Source organism: Lycium barbarum, chromosome 1, assembly GCF_019175385.1.
Source record: "Lycium barbarum isolate Lr01 chromosome 1, ASM1917538v2, whole genome shotgun sequence".
NCBI lineage: Eukaryota > Viridiplantae > Streptophyta > Magnoliopsida > Solanales > Solanaceae > Lycium > Lycium barbarum.
The window spans coordinates 122,309,752-122,331,420 of NC_083337.1; positions in this window are offsets into that span (position 1 = coordinate 122,309,752).

Here is a 21,669-nt window from a genome sequence, read left to right on the forward strand (position 1 = left end):
TCGAAATAGTAGTAAGTCTAGCTATCTGTATCATCCATGTAATGTCACTTATCCCATTCTTCGATACCCAGAGTTTACTTATAGCGTCATCCTTCCCCTTTTTTTTCATCTCAAGTTATTCCTCTCTTTCCCGTAATCGATTTATAGCAACCGTAAATGCATTTTCCTTAAACCCGCCATCTTTGTTTTCAAGGATCTAAGTCTCATGCGCAACTAATGCCCCTTATGCCTCATACACTTTTGCTCTTGTGTTTCACTCAACATTGATTTCAAAACCAATCATAATCATATTGTATTTGTCGTTGATGATAGCCTTTCTGTTACACCCCTCGCTTTCGTAGTGGTAGAACTTATGATTTCCTAGTTGGGTATGCCTTGGAAATCGAGACCCGAGCCCGAGTTTTGGAGATAGAAAGTGTCTTACCCCTTGTGAAATGGTACCAGCAGGTATTCATGGTGATTTACAGGATTAGAAGTTGAACGAATCGAATCGACGCAACCTGAACTGAATAAGAAAAACCTGCAGGACACCAGTCAAGATCGACAGGTCGTCGAACCTGTCGACGGGCCGTCGTTGTGCGGCGTCGACAAGGTTCCGCAGCCATGCATTCTACAGGCGCAGGTCGATAGGAAAGTCAACGGATTGTCGACACGTCGACGGGCAGTCGACCCGCTCGACGAACCGGACCGTTGTAGCCTCTTGGCTTCCAAGTATAAATATGTGGGTCACGAATTCATTTCACATTTTCCTCCTCACAAAAATTATAAAACCCTAAAATATTCTCTTCCAATATTTTCCATCATATTAGTGAATATTTGACGAGACCCGAACCCCATAAACCCGAGATGGTAAGAAGAAAGGTTGCTTCTAAGGTTTCTTCAAGAGTGGAGTTTGGGGAGTTGAAGTTGGAGTGATTCTTGACCCCTCACGGTATGTAAATGATTTTTACCTTTCTATTTAAGTTGAGTATCAAGAGTTTTAGTGATTTTAAGAGAAGAAAAGGTAATTATGGAAGTGTTAAGTCGATGAAGAGCAATGTAGTGATATAGGGTTGTTTTAAGAGATGATTGGAAATAGGTTTACGTATATTTTGATATATATATATATATATATATATATATATATATATATATATATATATATATATATATATATGTATGTGTTGTCATTGTTTATGTGAGTATTGTAGTTGATGTGGGATCGAATAAGAAGTTGAAGAGTTGTTAAGCTTATGAGTGAAATGTTGTTCATGATTCGTTAAGCCCTCTATGCATCAAAAGGGGGTTAGCAAGTGAAGTACCTAATCTAATGAAGGTCTATGTTGTCTTAATTGTAGATTTACAAGTGGAGAAGTAGGAGTTGGTCGATTTGATATACGTTTGTCATGACCCGACTAGGGGCCATGACGGTTACCCGAGGCTAACCACCGAGCACCGCTCATACCATGACCCATCGTACGCATCAAGCGTCCATTCATTAATCTTATACTCAAATCATAAGAAAACCATTTTTCACTTTGAAACATAATTACTTTTATATACATAAGCCCTTCGGCTATCAAAATATATGTTATACCCCGTATATTTATACGTCGAATTATTCGCAAGCAAATCGACTCAAGTTAAAGGCGGAGTTATTTTCGGACACGAAATAGAAACCTTTAATTTTCAATTTTTAATTAAAACATAAATTGTTTATAAATTTTATATAGTGTAAAAATATTATTGGAAATTAGGGATAAATTAATTGTGATAAATTACTAATTAAGAGGTGGTGATTAATTAAATTAATTAAGCTTAATTACTAAGTGGGCCCCACCCGAAATTTAAAAAAATGGGAAAAATAAAACAAAAATCCAAAAAGGTGGATTTGTGACTCACCAAGGGGGGGACACGTGTCCTCCTAGGGCTGATCATATAAATATGGGATAAGATGAACATAGTTCATCTTTTTCATCCATTTTCCAAAAACAAAATCAAGAAAAACAAGGGAGATCAACCATGGCTGCTCATGGCCAGCCATGGTGGTGAGGAAAAAAATTGATTTTTGAATATTTTGGATCAATTTCAAGTGCAATAAAAATCCAAGGAAGTGATAGCAACATTTGATTTTAAGTTGGAGAAGAAGAAATTGCAAAATTGGAACAATTGAGCGTACAAATTTCTCCGAGTAAATTGCGGTAAGATCTTCCTATTTTATGGTGTAATTGTGCTCATAATGTTGTAATTAAATTGTTAAAATTGAATTGGACGAAATCGGAAGTAAGAAAATACATGAAATTGTTATTATGTGAAATGGTGGGTTGAAATGGATTTAGAAGAAGTTGTTGGGTTGTTAGAATTGTTATGGGCTGAATTGTGAAAATTTTATATGTATATCCTTGTTGTTGGTATTTCTGTGTTAACGGGAGAATAAGTGGAAATTCGGGTTAGGCAAATATATAGGGCAAATGCTGCCCGATTTTCGTTAAGTCCTTAAATAATGAAAAACCCTTAACGAGAAAGTATAAGTTAAAGCATAAGTTTTATAAGCGATGGGATACGGATTTATGAACTAGAAAGTATAGTTACTAACGATAACATTACTTTGACGTTAAATAGGCTAAAGGGGGCGACAAAGCGAACGGATTTGCGAATAGTCATTCCGTACTGACCCCCTTTCTCCGGGGCGCTGCGTTTCATTCCCGCAGGTGCAGATACTCGCTTTGGTGATCCGCCAGCTTAGGATCCCCTTTCTGCTGTCTTAGTATGTGGGTTGTATTCAGATTTGATCAGTTGTGTCTATATGGTTATTATGGATGTTCTTTCGTTATAGCAGCCTTGCCGGCTTTCATATGTTATCATTTTGTAGTGGCAGCCTTGTCGGCTTGCGTAATATAATGATATATATAGTGGCAGCCTTGTCGGCTTGCGTAATATAATGATATATATATATAGTGGCAGCCTCGTCGGCTTGCATATGTTATTACGATGTGATTTATTGAGGACCTATAGTATCATTCCGATAATGTTTGACAGGTACGTATGGGTGCCCAGCTCGGGCACTAGTCATGGCCCACGGGGCTGGGTCGTGACAATATATATATATATATATATATATATATACACATGGGAAAAATTGTGAGACCATACTTGTAACAACCCAGCTAGGGACCGCGACGAGTACCCAGTGCTAACCACCGAGCACCGCACGTTCTACTACTCATCATGCTCATTAACTACTCTTTTATCGATTTTATACTCAAATCATAAGAAAGCCATCTTTCATTTGTGAACATAAATAGTTTCATATACATAATCCCTTTAGGCTAACAAAATAATATATACAATTACACCATAGTGACCTTATCAGACCACATAACCCACACTGTGTATCTACGAGCCTCTACTGGAGTACAAAACGCATAGACGGGACAGGACCCCGTCGAGCCCAACATATACAAATATACACAAAAGAATAACCAAGCACCTCCGGAACAAAGTAATGCTTTCAATCGGCTGACAGCTACTACGAATCTGGGTTGAGCTCTCCTCCCTGTCTACCTGTGGGCACGAACACAGCGTCTAAAGAAAACGGACGTCAGTACGAATATTGTACTGAGTATGCAAGACAAGAATGAAATAAATATAATAGGAGGATCGTGAGCCATGAGAGAAAGATATAACCTGCAAGAGTGTCATAAGCAAATACATTTTGTACGTATATCATATTTTACATAATCATGGTACATATGTCATCACATCACATATCTCGTCACATTACATATCTCATCACATCACATATCTTGTCACATCACATATCTCATCGTTATCCCGCGTCCGGGTAACCATCATATGCCGCCCACTAGTGGTGACCATGCCCGGCCCCTCTAGGCTCGGTATAACATCGCAGCCCACCTTAGCGGTGACATGCCCGGCCATCTAGGCACGGTGGAACCATATGTAGCCCGCCTTAGCGGTGACATGCCTGACCATCTAGGCACGGTGGAATCTCATCATCACAAAATCAATCATTACCCATCACTATTACACATCTCATGAACGTATCACAATCTTATCATAGCTTGGCATATTCATACATAACTTAGGCATATTATAAGTTAGCTTTATTGATCATCTTATAAACATACCATGACTTTACATCATTTCACATTTAGGGGTGACGTAAGGTCATGAGCCCCCGATTATATTATGAACATTTATGAGTACCTTGCCTCACCTTGAAGGAAAGAGCGCATAAGGTGAGTGTTATCAATAATGACATCATCAGTGTTAGGGGATCATCATATCGTGAACTATCGAATCTCTATACTTCAACTCATTATCATCATTATCATGCTCGTATGTGATTTAGTATATTTAAGGACTCATAAGTTCCATAATATTGGAGGACCATGGAATGTTTGAAAGATTCATGCCTTTGAAGGAAGGGATAAGCCTTACATACCTTTGACGTTTTTCTAAGCTATCGCTTGCGTGTTCTCCTTTAATGCACACGTTCTACCTTAAAGAGAATTTATATCGTCATTAGCTAAGCAATTATAAGAACGGGCTTTCTAAAGCTAGGAAAAATTAGGCTGCACCTCCTTTGTTTACACTACTTTTCCCATGTTCTATATCAACTCCCAAACGCTCCCAACAACATTCACAATATTGCAATCAACAATCATCATTCATATACATTGACCACAATCCACCATTTCTCTTCAATTTCTCCATATTTATGGTTATAGCTTACTATCGCGTTTTCTCATGTATCACACTTATTCCATGGCCTAAATATCATATATAACGTATTCACAATCACAAAACCCCAACATTTTATGATTCAATCCAACTACCATCCAAACATGACACTATTTACTCATTAATGACCCATTTCTTATGTCTTTCTACAATTCAAATATCTTAACCTTCTAATATCTTACACAACATGGTTTAGTTATGAAACTTACCTTAGATGATGGTTGAACAAGTCTTGAGTGGAGTTTCTCCTCTAGCACCAAAACCCTACTTCACTTCCTTTGGGTTTTCTTGAGAAGGATGAACTGTAGTTAGGTTTCATACACTTTATTTCATGGATTTGGTGTTATTGATCATGTATTCCCTTTGGTTTTCTTGGGATGAAGGGTAGAGAGTATTCCAGAGATTTCTAGAGAGAAATATCGTGGAGATGAAATGAATTGAATAGGCTTAGGTCTCCTTTTAATGACTTAGAATTTAATCTGGAATGAATAGTGACTGAAGTGCACAGTGGTCGTAAACCCAGTTTACGGTCCGTATTCCAGTTTACGGGCCGTATATCGTTGTCGTATTTAAGCATATCAAAACCAGAAAGGTATGTTGAGGATCATGGTGATTTAAGATCACGGTTTATTTCCTACCTTAAGGTGAGGAAGATGATAGCGAGAGGCTATATTTATCACCTAGTTCGGATGCATGACACAGAAGCAAAGTCGCCAACATTTCAATCTATTCCGGTGGTAAATGAATTTCCGGATGTATTTCCAGACGAACTCCCAGGTCTTCCCCCAAAAAGAGAAATTGATTTCGCCATTGATGTGCTGCCGGACACCGAGCCCATTTCTATTCCTCCTTATCGAATGGTTCCGGCAGAATTGAAAGAGCTAAAGGCACAGCTGAAAGACTTGCTTGACAAGGGTTTTATTATACCCAGTTCATCACCGTGGGGAGCACCAGTCTTGTTCGTGAGAAAGAAGGACGGTTCCCCACGAATGTGCATTGATTACAGACAGCTGAACAAGGTGACGATGAAGAACAAATATCCTCTTCCGAGGATTGATGACTTGTTTGATCAGCTGCAGGGTGCCAAGTGGTTTTCAAAAATCGACTTGAGGTCGGGTTATCATCAAGTAAGAGTTAGAGAAGCGGATATTCCCAAGACTGCTTTCAGGACAAGATATGGCCATTATGAGTTTCGAGTAATGTCATTTGGGTTGACTAATGCTCCGGCCGTGTTTATGAACTTGATGAATAATGTGTTCAGGTCACTCTTGGATTTATTTGTAATAGTATTTATTGATGATATTCTGATATATTCTCACACTGAATCAGAACATGCAGCTCATTTGCGAATTGTTGTTTGCACTTTTCGAGCCCGGCAATTATATGCGAAATTTTCAAAGTGTGAGTTATGGCTGAATTCTGTAACATTTCTGGGCCATGTCATTTCAAATGATAACATTCAAGTCGATACTCAGAAAATTGAGGTTGTGAAGACTTGGCCAAGGCCTACGACACCTACAGAAGTCCGTAGTTTTTTGGTGTTGGCAGGTTATTACAGAAGGTTAGTAGAGGGTTTCTCGTCTATTTCATCCCCATTGATGAAGCTAACCCAGAAGTCAGAAAAATTTCAGTGGAATGATGCTTGCGAGCGTGGTTTCCAAGAGTTGAAAGACCGATTGACCTCAGCTCCAGTTTTAACACTTCCAGAAGGGCCGGATGGCTATGTTGTGTATTGTGATGCTTCCAGAGTGGGATTTGGATGCGTATTGATGCAACATGGGAGAGTTATTGCATATGCTTCGAGACAACTGCGGAAACATGAAAAGAATTATCCAACTCGTGATCTCGAATTGGCTGCGGTTATTCACGCCTTAAAAATATGGTGGCATTATTTGTATGGGGTACATGTTGATATTTATACAGATCACAAAAGTCTTCAGTACATTTTCAAGCAGAAGGAGTTGAACCTGCGGCAGAGGCGGTGGTCGGAATTGTTGAAAGATTATGATGTGAACATTTTGTACCACCCCGGAAAGGCGAATGTAGTAGCCGACGCGCTTAGCCGCCGATGCATGGGTAGTCTATGTGAAGTTCCTTCGAAAAGGAAAGAAATGATTGGTGAGCTCCATCAATTAGCTAATATTGGAGTACGTGTAGTCGATTCAGGTAGTGCGAGGGTCAGCATTAACGATCTTGCATTTTCATCTTTGAATGTAGAAGTAAAGGAGCGACAACATAAAGACTCCCAATTGTGCCATTACAGAGACCTATCTCATGAAAAGGAGAAGTCTCCATTTGAAGTTTCTATTGATGGAATTCTTAGGTACCGAAGCACACTATGTGTGTCGAACGTGGCAGAATTGCACCGGTAAATTCTAGAAGAAGCACATTATTCTCGGTATTACATTCATCCAGGTGCGACCAAAATGTATCATGATCTCAAATTGATATATTTGTGGAATGGCATGAAGAGGGACATAGCAGAATTTGTAGAACAGTGTCCAAATTGCCAACAAGTAAAAGCCGCACATGAGAAGCCAGGGGGCTTATTACAAGCGATGGAAATTCCTACATGGAAATGGGAAGTGATTAATATGGATTTTATTGTGGGATTACCCCGTTCACGAGGGAAATATGATTCTATATGGGTGATCATGGAAAGACTCACAAAAGCAGCTCATTTTCTTCTAGTTAGAACCACGTATACAGCGGAAAATTATGCTAGGTTGTATTTAAAAGAAATTGTGCGACTCCATGGAATTCCATTATCTGTTATTACAGACAGAGGGACATAGTTTACAGCCAAGTTCTGGAAATTCTTTCAAGAAGGTCTTGGTACTCTAGTCAAGCTTAGCATGGCGTTCCTTCCGCAGACCGACGGACAAGCCGAGTGTACTATTTAGACCTTGGAGGATATGCTACGAGCGTGCGTGCTGGATTTTGATGGTAGTTTGGAGGAGCATCTACCCCTTATCGAATTTGGATACAACAATAGCTATCATTCTGGTATTCAAATGGCTCTGTATGAAGCTTTGTATGGAAGGAAGTGCAGGTCTCCAATTGGGTGGTTTGCAACAGGAGAAGCACAATTAATAGGCCCCGAATTGATTCAACAAGCAGTCAAAAAATTCAAGGTGGTCCGAGACCGATTGTTAACAACCCAAAGTCGCCAAAACTCCTATGTAGACAATCGCCGACGAGACTTGGAATTTCAAGTTAGTGATTGGTATTTTTGAAAGTATCGCCAATGAAAGGGGTAATGAGATTTGGCAAAAAAGGGAAGTTAAGTCCAAGGTACGTTGGACCTTATAAAATTATCCGTAAGGTGGGTCATGTGGCTTATGAATTGGACTTGCCTTCGGAACTTGAATCAGGCCATCCAGTCTTCCACGTTTTGATGCTCCGCAAGTGTATTGGAGATCCCACAAAGATTGTCCCGATAGATGATGTGCAAGTGACAGAAAAGCTAACCTATGAAGAGGTGCCTATTTCTATTCTAGACAGGCAAGTGCGAAGACTCCGAAATAAAGAGGTAGCTTCAGTCAAAGTGCTATGGCGAAATAACAACAGGGAAAAAATGACTTGGGAAGCGGAAGAAAAGATGAAATTCAAATACCCGTATTTATTCCAACGCCCGGGAGAAATTCAAAGTGAAACGCCAACAACATAAGGTATGCATGCATTAAATGAAGTGTAATAATTAAAGTATCTGAACACCCTACTCCCATCATTTCTCAGAATTTTATTGTGTTATGGCCCTGTGAGGCAGTGATGTGATATTATGGGTTGTTAAGACAGGATGGTAGTGCCATATTATAAAGGAAACTCTGGCAAAAATTTTATAGAATCCTCGCTGACTTAACATTCGAGGATGAATGTTCCAAAAGGAGGGAAGAATGTTACACCTCGGAAACTTCTCCTTGAACGTGCAATGAATAGACCAACGAAGAGTACGAGTGTACGATGTTTTACTAGGAAGGGGATGACAACTTATGAGTTTTGAAAATGTGAAAGTTGCAGATTTGCACTTCGGCCCAGTTGGTCGTAAGGTAGAATACGTCCCGTAAAGTGGTTTACGGACCGTAAACTGCTATCTTCCTCGAATATACAAAATTACAACTTTCTGCCAAATGTCTAAATGGTTAAATACAACTCAGAATACGGACCGTAAATCGAAATACGGCCCGTAAACTGTGACCATAAACCACCATGACCTCCAGCAAACCTTTCTGGTTCTGTTATGCTTAAATACGATCGTGAAGGACGGACCGTAAACCAGAATATGGCCCGTAAACTGGGTTTACGGCCATTGTGCACTTCGACTACTGTTCATAAAAATCAGATTTTAAGTTAAAGTATAAGGGACCCTTTTTCATTCCATTCATTTCATTTCCACTCCACACTTCAAGAAACCTCTAGAATACTCTCTAATATTCATCCACAAGAGAAGCAAAGAAAAATCAAGATCCACAACACCAAATCCATGAAATCAAGAGTGTGGAACTCATCAAAGTTCATCTACACCAAGAAATTGCAAAGGAAGTGAAGTAGGGTTTTTGGTATAAAAGAGTATTGCTACTCAAGGCTTGTTCCTACCACATCTAAGGTAAGTTTTATGACTTTCTCATGATGATTGAAGTATTTACACGTTGAAACACTTGGATTATAGAAGAGTGTAGTAAATGGGTCATAAAATGTGAATAGTGCCTTAGTTGAATGATAGTTGGATTAAATTATGAATGTTGATGAGTGGGAGTATAAATATGCTATAAATGACATGTAGACCATGAAATAGGGGTGATTTATGAGAAAATGTGATGATGAGCTAAAACCCATAAATGTGGAGAAATTGGAGAAAAATGGTGGAAAGTGGTGAATGTAGATAAATGACGACTGTTGATACGATATTGCGAGTGTTGTTGTGAATGTTTGGTAGTTGAAATGAAACATGGGTAAAGTAGTATAAACAAAGGAGATGCTGCCCAATTTTCCCTAGAAATAGTAGCGTGTTCTTTTCGTCGATTGACTAACAATGGTACGAATTCTCTCTTGAAGGTAGAGACGTGATATCAAAGGAAATCAAGCAGACGATAGCATAGTTAAACAAAAAAGGTATGTGAGGCTTATATTTTCTTTCAAAAGGCATGAATCCTTCAAGTCTTGTATAATCCTTCTACAAAACGAAGCCTATGAGTCCTTCAATGTATTGAATTACATATGAATATGATGGTGATGATAATGAGCTAGAGTATGGTGATTCAAGAAATTGTGGCATGATGTTCCTATGACGCTAATGATGTTATCTTTGTTAACACTCGCCTTATGTTCTATTTCCTTCAAGGCGAGGCACGACACTCATAAAAGTTCATAATATAATCGGGGGTTCACGACCTTACATCACCCCGACATAGTGTGGTTTCCCTTAAGGATTAACGTATGCTCTTAATGCTAATATACGATATGTCTATAAGATGATTGACAATGCTAGTTTGTAATATGATGATGATATGTATAAGATACCAAGAAATGATAAGATGATGCTATGTTATGAGATGTGTTATGATTGATTTTGTGATGATAAGATTCCACCGTGCCTATTTGGCCGGGCATGTCACCGCGAATGCGGGCTGCGTATGGTTTCACCGCACCTATATAGCTGGGCATGTCACCGCTAATGCGGGATCCTATGTTTACACCGAGCCTAGAGGGCCGGGCATCATCACCACTAGTGGGCGGCATGTCAGGATTACCCGGACGCGGGTAATGAGGCGGAGTACGATGTGACGTTGTACGTGATGTAGTATGTGATGATGTATGTGATGATGAATGTGTTGATATATGAGATATGACAAAAACATACTATGATGATGTAAAATATGATATATTTAAAAAATATGTTGCTTATAACACTCAAGCAGGTTATATCTTTTCTTATGGTTCATGATGCTTCTATGACATTGTTCATTTCATTCCTGCCTTACACACTCAGTACAATGTTCGTACTGATGTCTATTTTCTTTGGACACTGTGTTCATGTCCACAGGTCGACAGGGAGGAGATCTTGCTCCGGACTCTTAGAAGCTGTTAGCTGACTGAAAGCACTCCCTTGTACCGGAGGTGCTTATGATGAATCTTTTGTGTACAGTTGTATGTGTAATCCAATAGATGCTCGTAGATACTCAATGTGGGTTATGTGGTTTCACGACGTGGATATTGTGTAAATGTATTGATATATGTTATTGTATAAAAGCATTATGTTTTGTAATGAAAAGCAGTTTCTTTGGTAAAATGAGTAAGAAATTGATAAATGATTGTTAAATGAGTCTAAGAAGTAATAGTACGAGCGGTTCTCGGTGGTTAGCCCCGGGTACCCGTCGCGGCCCCTAGTTGGGTCGTGACAAAAGTGGTATCAGAGCAGTTCGTTCTAGGAAGTGTCTACGAGCCGTGTCTAGTAGAGTCTTGTTTATGGTGTGTTGCGCGCCACATCAATAAACAAGAGGCTACGGGGCATTTAGGAAAATGACCATCTTTCTTCTTATGAGATCGTGCGATAGAGCCGTGTATAAGATTTTATCCTCCCTAATAGTGTGTTGTGATTTCAGAATGCCGCCCAAGGGAAAAGCTATAGCCGCCCAGAAGGGCAAGACTACGACAAAGAGGCGGGTAGAAAGAGAGCATCCGGTGGATATTGGAGAAGGCGAGTCACAAAATGAGACTCCATCTAGCACTTCCTCTGCCCCGCCTAATGTCGAAAAGCAAGGAGGAGCTCCAGCTCCAATTCCTCCATCGGTTGCTTCGGGTCAACAAATGACCGAGGCCATTCAGTTATTGACACAGTTGGTTGCCGCCCAGGCACAACGGCAAAATGCGGGCCCGAGTGATCGATCAGCCAGTACTAGAGCCCGTGACTTCATGACTTTAAACCCTCAGGAGTTCTTTGGGTCAAAGCCGGATGAGGATCCGCAAGGCTTTATCGATGAGATGTTGAGGACTTTAAAGATTATTTATGCCTCCGAGACTGAATCCGTGGAGTTGGCCTCTTATAGACTCTGGGATGTGGCAGTCTTATGGTATAATAATTGGGTATTATCAAGAGGAGAGAATGCGCCTCCACCCGTATGGCAGGAATTTGTGGATGCATTTATTCGTCACTATTTACCACCCGAGATTCACCGAGCTAGGGTGGATAGATTTCTAAATTTGAAGCAAGGAAGTATGAGTACCCGGGAGTATAGTATGCAATTTAATTCTTTAGCCAGGTACGCTTCGGCTATAGTGGCTGACATGGGGGATCGTGTTCACAGATTTGTGAGTGGTTTGGGACCACATTTATTCGAAGATTTTTTTACGGCTTCATTGTAAGATGGGATGGACATTTGCCGTATACAGGCCCATGCCCAGAACTTAGAGGGGAGACAACAACCATCGAGGAGTGATCGTGATATGGATAGGAGGCAAAGCAAGAGGGCTAGATCTATGGGAGAGAGCAGCGATTACAGAGGGGGATCGAGGCAGAATTATTCTAGGCAGTCAGGCCAGACGGCGACTAGCGCACCTCCCATATTTCCAGATAGAATATTTGACCGCTCCTTTCGCTTGGGACAGGGTCAGAGCTCGAGGGCTTCAGGTTCCCAGTTTGAGGGTGACTATAGTCAAGTGAGACCCCCAGTTCCACGATGTAGTCGGTGCCGCAAATTACACTCAGGGCCATGTCGCCAGGACACAAATACCTGTTATGTTTATGGGCAGGTTGGGCAAATGATGCGAGATTGTCCCTCACGGTATGGTAGAGGTGGGGTTCAGCCCACAGGCTCTGTAGCTGGTTCCTCGTCAGCGCGCCCGGTAGGGCAGGCTTCCCAGATGTCGGCAGGCGGAGGTAGGGGCAGAGGGGCAGCTACTTCAGGTGCCACCCAGCCCCACGTATATTCTTTAGCCGGACGACATGATCTCGAGTCCTCCCCGGATGTGGTTACAGGTATATTATCTATATTCTCCCGTGATGTGTATGCATTGATAGATTCCGGTTCTACATTCTCTTATATTACTCCATATGTTGCTGGTTGTATTGGGGTGAGACCCGAGTAAATTAAACCTTTTGAGGTACTCACTCCGGTTGGTGATCCCGTGATAGGAAGGCAAGTGTACAAAAATTATGTCATTATGATATGTGATCATCAGACCAAAGCTGATTTGATTAAGTTGAAAATGATAGATTTCGATGTAATCATGGGTATGGATTGGTTGGCCTCGTGTTATGCAAATGTTGATTGCCGCACAAAAGTGGTTCGATTTCAATTCCCGGGAGAGCCCGTACTTGAATGGAAGGGTAACACGGCATCCCCAAAAGGTCGGTTTATTTCCTACCTTAAGGCGAGGAAGATGATAGCAAAAGGCTATATTTATCACCTAGTTCGGGTGCATGACACAGAAGCAAAGTCGCCAATATTTCACTCTGTTCCGGTGGTGAATGAATTTCCGGATGTATTTCCAGACGAACTCCTAGGTCTTCCCCCAGAAAGAGAAATTCATTTCGCCATTGATGTGCCGCCGGACACCGAGCCCATTTCTATTCCTCCTTATCGAATGGCTCCGGCAGAATTTAAAGAGCTAAAGGCACAGTTGAAAGACTTGCTTGACAAGGGGTTTATTAGACCCAGTTCATCACCGTGGGGAGCACCAGACTTGTTCGTGAGAAATAATGACGGTTCCCTACAAATGTGTATTGATTACAGACACCTGAACAAGGTGACGATGAAGAACAAATATCCTCTTCCGAGGATTGATGACTTGTTTGATCAGCTGCAGGGTGCCAAGTGGTTTTCAAAAATCGACTTGAGGTCGGGTTATCATCAAGTAGGAGTTTGAGAAGCGGATATTCCCAAGACTACTTTCAGGACAAGATATGGCCATTATGAGTTTCGAGTAATGTCATTTGGGTTGACTAATGCTCCGGCCGTGTTTATGAACTTGATGAATAATGTGTTCAGGTCACTCTTGGATTTATTTGTAACAGTATTTATTGATGATATTCTGGTATATTCTCACATTGAATCAGAACATGCAGCTCATTGGCGAATTTTTCTTGGCACTCTTCGATCCCGGCAATTATATGCGAAATTTTCAAAGTGTGAGTTCTGGCTGAATTCTGTAACGTTTCTGGGCCATGTCATTTCAAATGACGGCATTCGAGTCGATTCTCAGAAAATTAAGGCTGTGAAGACTTGGCCAAGGCCTACGACACCTACAGAAGTCCGTAGTTTTCTGGGGTTGGCAGGTTATTACAGAAGGTTCGTAGAGGGTTTCTCGTCTAGTTCAGCCCCATTGACGAAGCTAACCCAGAAGTTAGAAAAATTTCAGTGGAATGATGCTTGCGAGCGTGGTTTCCAAGAGTTGAAAGACCGATTGACTTCAGCTCCAGTTTTAACACTTCCAGAAGGGCCGGATGGCTATGTTGTGTATTGTGATGCTTCCGGAGTGGGATTAGGATGCGTATTGAAGCAAGATGGGAGAGTTATTGCATATGCTTCGAGAAAACTGCGGAAACATGAAAAGAATTATCCAACTCATGATCTCGAATTGGATGCGGTTATTCACACCTTAAAAATATGGAGGCATTATTTGTATGGGGTGCATGTTGATATTTATACAGATCACAAAAGTCTTCAGTACATTTTCAAGCAGAAGGAGTTGAACCTGCGGCAGAGACGGTGGTTGGAATTGTTGAAAGATTATGATGTGAACATTTTGTACCACCCCGGAAAGGAGAATGTAGTAGCCGACGCGCTTAGCCGCCGATCCATGGGTAGTCTATGTGAAGTTCCTTGAAAAAGAAAAGAAATGATTCGTGAGCTCCATCAATTAGCTAATATTGGAGTACGTGTAGTCGATTCAGGTAGTGCGAGGGTCAGCATTAATGATCCTGCAGTTTCATCTTTGAATGTAGAAGTAAAGGAGCGACAACATGAAGACTCCCAATTGTGCCATTACAGAGACCTATCTCATGAAAAGGAGAACTCTCCATTTGAAGTTTCTATTGATGGAATTCTTAGGTACCGAGGCAGACTATGTGTGCTGAACGTGGCAGAATTGCGCCGGCAAATTCTAGAGGAAGCACATTATTCTCGGTATTCCATTCATCCAGGTGCGACCAAAATGTATCATGATCTCAAATTGATATATTGGTGGAATGGCATGAAGAGGGACATAGCAGAATTAGTAGCATAGTGTCCAAATTTTCAACAAGTAAAAGACGAACATCAGAAGCCAGAGGGCTTATTACAAACGATGGAAATTCTTACATGGAAATGGGAAGTGATTAATATGGATTTTATTGTGGGATTACCCTGTTCACGAGGGAAATATTATTCTATATGGGTGATCATGGACAGACTCACAAAAGCAGCTCATTTTCTTCCAGTCAGAACCACCTATACAGCGGAAAATTATGCTTGGTTGTATTTAAAAGAAATTGTGCGACTCCATGGAATTCCATTATCTGTTATTACAGACAGGGGCACAGTTTACAGCCAAGTTCTGGAAATCCTTTCAAGAAGGTCTTGGTACTCTAGTCAAGCTTAGCATGGCGTTCCTTCCGCAGACTGACGGACAAGCCGAGCGTACTATTCAGACCTTAGAGGATATGCTACGAGCGTGCGTGCTGGATTTTGATGGTAGTTTGGATGAGCATCTACCCCTTATCGAATTTGCATACAACAATAGCTATCATTCCGATATTCAAATGGCTCCGTATGAAGCTTTGTATGGAAGGAAGTGCAGGTCTCCAAATGGGTGGTTTGAAACAGGAGAAGCACAATTAATAGGCCCCGAATTGATTCAACAAACAGTCGAAAAAGTCAAGGTGGTCCGAGAACGATTGTTAACAACCCAAAGTCGCCAAAAGTCCTATACAGGCAATCGCGGACGAGACTTGGAATTTCAAGTTAGTGATTGGTATTTTTGAAAGTATCGCCAATGAAAGGGGTAATAAGATTTGGCAAGAAAGGGAAGTTTAGTCCAAGGTACGTTGGACCCTATAAAATTATCCGTAAGGTGGGTCGTGTGGCTTATGAATTGGACTTGCCTTCGGAACTTGAATCAATCCATCCAGTCTTCCACGTTTCGATGCTCCACAAGTGTATTGGAGATCCTACAAAGATTGTCCCGATAGGTGATGTGCAAGTGACAGAAAAGCTAACCTATGAAGAGGTGCCTATTGCTATTCTAGACAGGCAAGTGCGAAGACTCCGAAATAAAGAGGTAGCTTCAGTCAAAGTGCTGTGGCGAAATCACAAAAGGGAAGAAATGACTTGGGAAGCGGAAGAAAAGATGAAATTCAAATACCCGTATTTATTGCAACGCCCGGGAGAAACTCAATGTGAAACGCCAACAACATAAGGTATGCATGCATTAAATGAAGTGTAATAATTAAAGTACCTGAACACCCCTACTCCCATCATTTCTCAGAATTTTATTGTGTTATGGCCCTGTGAGGCAGTGATGTGATATTATGGGTTGTTGTGACAGGATGGTAGTGCCATATTATAAAGGAAACTCTGGCAAACATTTTCTAGAATCCTCGCTGACTTAACATTCGAGAACGAATGTTCAAAAAGGGGGGAAGAATGTTACACCTCGGAAATTTCTCCGTGAACGTGCAATGAATAGACCAACGAAGAGTATGAGTGTACGATGTTTTACTAGGAAGGGGATGACTACTTATGAGTTTTGAAAATGCGAAAGTTGCAGATTTGGACTTCGGCCCAGTTGGTCGTAAAGTAGAATACGGCCCGTAAAGTGGTTTACGGACCGTAAACAGCTATCGTCCTCGAATATACAAAATTTCAACTTTCTGCCAAATGTCTAAATGGTTAAATACGACTCAGAATACGGACCATAAATCGAAATACGACCCGTAAACTGTGACCGTAAACCACCATGACCTCCAGCAAACCTTTCTGGTTCTTTTATGCTTAAATATGGTCATGAAGGACGGACCGTAAGCCAGAATACGGCCCGTAAACTGGGTTTACGACCACTGTGCACTTCGACTACTGTTCATAAAAATCAGATTTTAAGTTAAGTATAAGGGACCCTTTTTCATTCCATTCATTTTATTTCCACTCCACACTTCAAGAAACCTCTAAAATACTCTCTAATATTCATCCACAAGAGAAGCAAAGGAAAATCAAGATCCACAACACCAAATCCATGAAATCAAGAGTGTGGAACTCATCAAAGTTCATCTACACCAAGAAATTGCAAAGGAAGTGAAGTAGGGTTTTTGGTATAGAAGAGTATTGCTACTCAAGGCTTGTTCCTACCACATCTAAGGTAAGTTTTATGACTTTCTCATGATGATTGAAGTATTTACACGTTGAAACACTTGGGTTATTGAAGAGTGTAGTAAATGGGTCATAAAAAATAAATAGTGCCTTAGTTGAATGATAGTTGGATTAAATTATGAATGTTGATGAGTGGGAGTATAAATATGCTATAAATGACGTGTAGACCATGAAATAGGGGTGATGTATGAGAAAATGTGATGATGAGCTAAAACCCATAAATGTGGAGAAATTGGAGAAAAATGGTGGAAAGTGGTGAATGTAGATAAATGACGACCGTTGATACGATATTGCGAGTGTTGTTGTGAATGTTTGGTAGTTGAAATGAAACATGGGAAAAGTAGTAGAAACAAAGGAGATGCTGCCCAATTTTCCCTAGAAATAGTAGCGCGTTCTTTTCGTCGATTGACTAACAATTGTACGAATTTTCTCTTGAAGGTAGAGACGTGATATCAAAGGAAAGCAAGTACACGATAGCATAGTTAAACGACAAAGGTATGTGAGGCTTATATTTTCTTTCAAAAGGCATGAATCCTTCAAGTCTTGTATAATCCTTCTACAAAACGAAGCCTATGAGTCCTTCAATATATTGAATTACATATGAATATGATGGTGATGATAATGAGCTAGAGTATAGTGATTCAAGAAATTGAGGCATGATGTTCCTATGACGCTAATGATGTTATCTTTGTTAACACTCGCCTTATGTTCTATTTCCTTCAAGGCGAGGCACGACACTCTTAAACGTTCATAATATAATCGGGGGTTCACGACCTTACGTCACCTCGACATAGTGTGGTTGCCCTTAAGGATTAACGTATGCTCTTAATGCTAATATACGATATGTCTATAAGATGATTGACAATGCTAGTTTGTAATATGATGATGATATGTATAAGATACCAAGAAATGATAAGATGATGCTATGTTATGAGATGTGTTATGATTGATTTTGTGATGATAAGATTCCACCGTACCTATTTGGCCGGGCATGTCACCGCGAATGCGGGCTGCGTATGATTCCACCGCGCCTATATGGCCGAGCATGTCACCGCTAATGCGGGCTGCTATGTTTACACCGAGCCTAGAGGGCCGGGCATGATCACCACTAGTGGGCGGCATATGAGGATTACCCGGACGCGAGTAATGATGCGGAGTACGATGTGACGATGTACGTGATGAAGTATGTGATGATGTATATGATGATGAATGTGATGATATATGAGATATGACAAAACACATACTATGATGATGTAAAATATGATATATGTAAAAAGTATGTTGCTTATAACACTCAAGCAGGTTATATCTTTTCTAATGATTCATGATGCTTCTATGACATTGTTCATTTCATTCCTGCCTTACATACTTGGTATAATGTTCGTACTGACGTCCGTTTTCTTTGGACGCTGTGTTCGTGCCCACCGGTCGACAGGGAGGAGATCTTGCTCCGGACTCTTAGAAGCTGTTAGCTGACTGAAAGCACTCCCTTGTACCGGAGGTGCTTATGATGAATCATTTGTGTACAGTTGTATGTGTAATCCAATAGAGGCTCGTAGATACTCAATGTGGGTTATGTGGTTTCACGACGTGGATATTGTGTAAATGTATTGATATATGTTATTGTATAAAAGCATTATGTTTTGTAATGAAAAGCAGTTTCTTTGGTAAAATGAGTATGAAATCGATAAATGATTGTTGAATGAGTCTAAGACGAGCGGTGATCGGTGGTTAGCCCCGGGTACCCATCGTGGCCCCTAGTTGGATCGTGACATAACACTCTTCCCCCCTTTTGGAACATTTGTCGTCGAATGTTAAACACTCGGGATTCTACGAAAATTTCGCCAGAGTTTCCCCTATAATTTGGCACTACCAACCTGTCACAACAACCCATAATATCATCGCCTCACAGGGATACATCACCATATCAACATATCTAAGGCCAGACACGACCAAAACCATAAAAACAAAGCATACATACCCTATATTGTTGGCGTTTCATCTCGGATCTCCTCTGAGGATTGGAATAAATGTGGGAACTTGGACTTCATACTCTCTTCCACTTCCCAAGTCGTTTCTTCCCGATTGTTATTTTGCCATAAGACTTTGACTGATGCTACCTCTTTATTTCGAAGTCTTCGCACTTGCCTGTCTAGAATAGCAATAGGAACTTCTTCATAGGTTAGCTTTTCTGTTACTTGCACATCATCTATCGGGACAATCTTTGTGGGATCTCCAACACACTTGCGGAGCATCGAAACGTGGAAGACTGGATGAACTGATTCAAGCTCCAACGGCAAGTCCAATTCATAGGCTACATAACCCACCTTGCGGATAATTCTATAGGGTCCAATGTATCTAGGACTTAGCTTCCCTTTCTTACCAAATCTCATCACCCCTTTCATCGGCGATACTTTCAAAAATACCCAATCATCAACCTGGAATTTCAAGTCTCGGCGGCGATCGTCTGCATAAGACTTTTGGTGACTTTGGGCTGTTAGCAATCGATCTCAGATCGCCTTAACTTTTTCTATCGCTTGCTGAATCAATTCGGGGCCTATTAATTGTGCTTCTCCCGTCTCAAACCATCCAATTGGAGATCTACACTTCCTTCCATATAAGGCTTCATAAGGAGCCATTTGAATACTAGAATGATGGCTATTGTTGTATGCGAATTCGATTAGCGGCAAATGGTCATCCCAACTACCACCGAAATCCAGCACACATGCTCATAGCATATCTTCCAAGGTCTAAATAACACACTCGGCTTGTCCGTCGGTCTGCGGATGAAATGTCGTGCTAAGTTTCACTTGAGTGCCTAGACCTTCTTGAAAAGACTTCCAGAACTTGGCTGTAAACTGTGCTCCTCTATCTTTAATAATAGATAATGGAATACCATGAAGTCGCACAATTTCTTTGAGATATAACCTCGCATAGTCTTCTGCTGAGTACGTGGTTCTAACTCGAAGAAAATGGGCCGCTTTTGTCAATTTGTCCACGATCACCCATATAGAATCATACTTTCCACGAGAACGAAGTAACCCCACAATAAAATCCATGTTGATCACTTCCCATTTCCAAGTAGGGATTTCCACTGCTTGCAATAAGCCTCCTGGCCTCTGATGTTCAACTTTTACCTGTTGACAATTTTGACACTGCGCTACAAATTCCGCTTTGTCTCTCTTCATGCCATCCCACCAATACATCATCTTGAGATCATGATACATTTTGGTTGCACCTGGATGAATAGAATACCGAGAACAATGTGCTTCTTCTAGAATTCGTTGGCGCAATTCTGCTACATTCGGCACACATAGCCTGCCTCGGTATCTAAGAATTCCATCTATAGAAACTCCGAATCAAGACTTCTCTTTTCCATAAGATGTGTCTCTGTAACGACATAATTGAGGATCTTCATATTGCCGTTCTTTCACTTCCATGTCCAAGGACGAAATCGTGGGATCATTAATACTAATCCCCTCATTACCCGAATCTATTACACGTACTCCAAGATTAGCTAGTTGGCGGAGCTCATGAACCATCTCTTTCTTTTCCGGAGGGACTTCACATACACTGCCCATTGATCGGTAGCTAAGCGCATCGGCTACTACATTTGCTTTTCCGGGGTGGTACAAAATGTTCACATCATAATCTTTTAACAATTCCAACCACCGCCTCTGCCGCAGGTTCAATTCCTTTTGCTTGAAAATATACTGGAGACTTTTGTGATCTGTATAGATATCAACATGCACACCATACAAATAATGCCTCCATATTTTTAAGGCATGAATAACCGCAGCCAATTCAAGATCATGAGTTGGATAATTCTTTTCATTTTTCCGCAATTGTCTCGAAGCATAGGCGATAACTCTACCATGCTGCATCAATACGCAACCTAATCCCACACCGGAAGCGTCACAATACACAACATAGCCGTCTGATCCTTCTGGAAGTATTAAGGCTGGAGCTGAGGTCAATCTATCTTTCAAATCTTGGAAGCTACGTTCACAAGCATCATTCCATTGAAATTTAGCTGACTTCTGAGTTAGCTTCGTTAATGGGGCTGAAATAGATGAGAAACCCTCTACGAATCTTCTATAATATCCCGCCAAACCCAGAAAACTACGGACTTCTATAGGCATCGTAGGCCTTGGCCAAGTCTTCACAGCTTCAATTTTTTGAGTGTCGACTCGAATGCCATCATCTGAAATAACATGGCCCAGAAATGTCACAGAATTTAGCCAAAACTCGCACTTTGAAAATTTCGCATACAATTCTCGGGCTCGAAGAATGCCAAGAACAATTTGTAAATACTATCATAATATCCGTACGAGAATACACCAGAATATCGTCAATAAATACTATCATAAATAAGTCCAAGAGAGGCCTGAATACATTGTTCATCAAATTCATAAACACGGCTGGAGCATTAGTCAACCCAAACGACATCACTCGGAATTCATAGTGGCCATATCTCGTTCTGAAGGCCGTTTTGGGAATATCCGCTTCTCTAACTGTCACTTGATGATAACCCGACCTCAAATCTATTATTGAAAACCATTTGGCACCTTGCAATTGATCG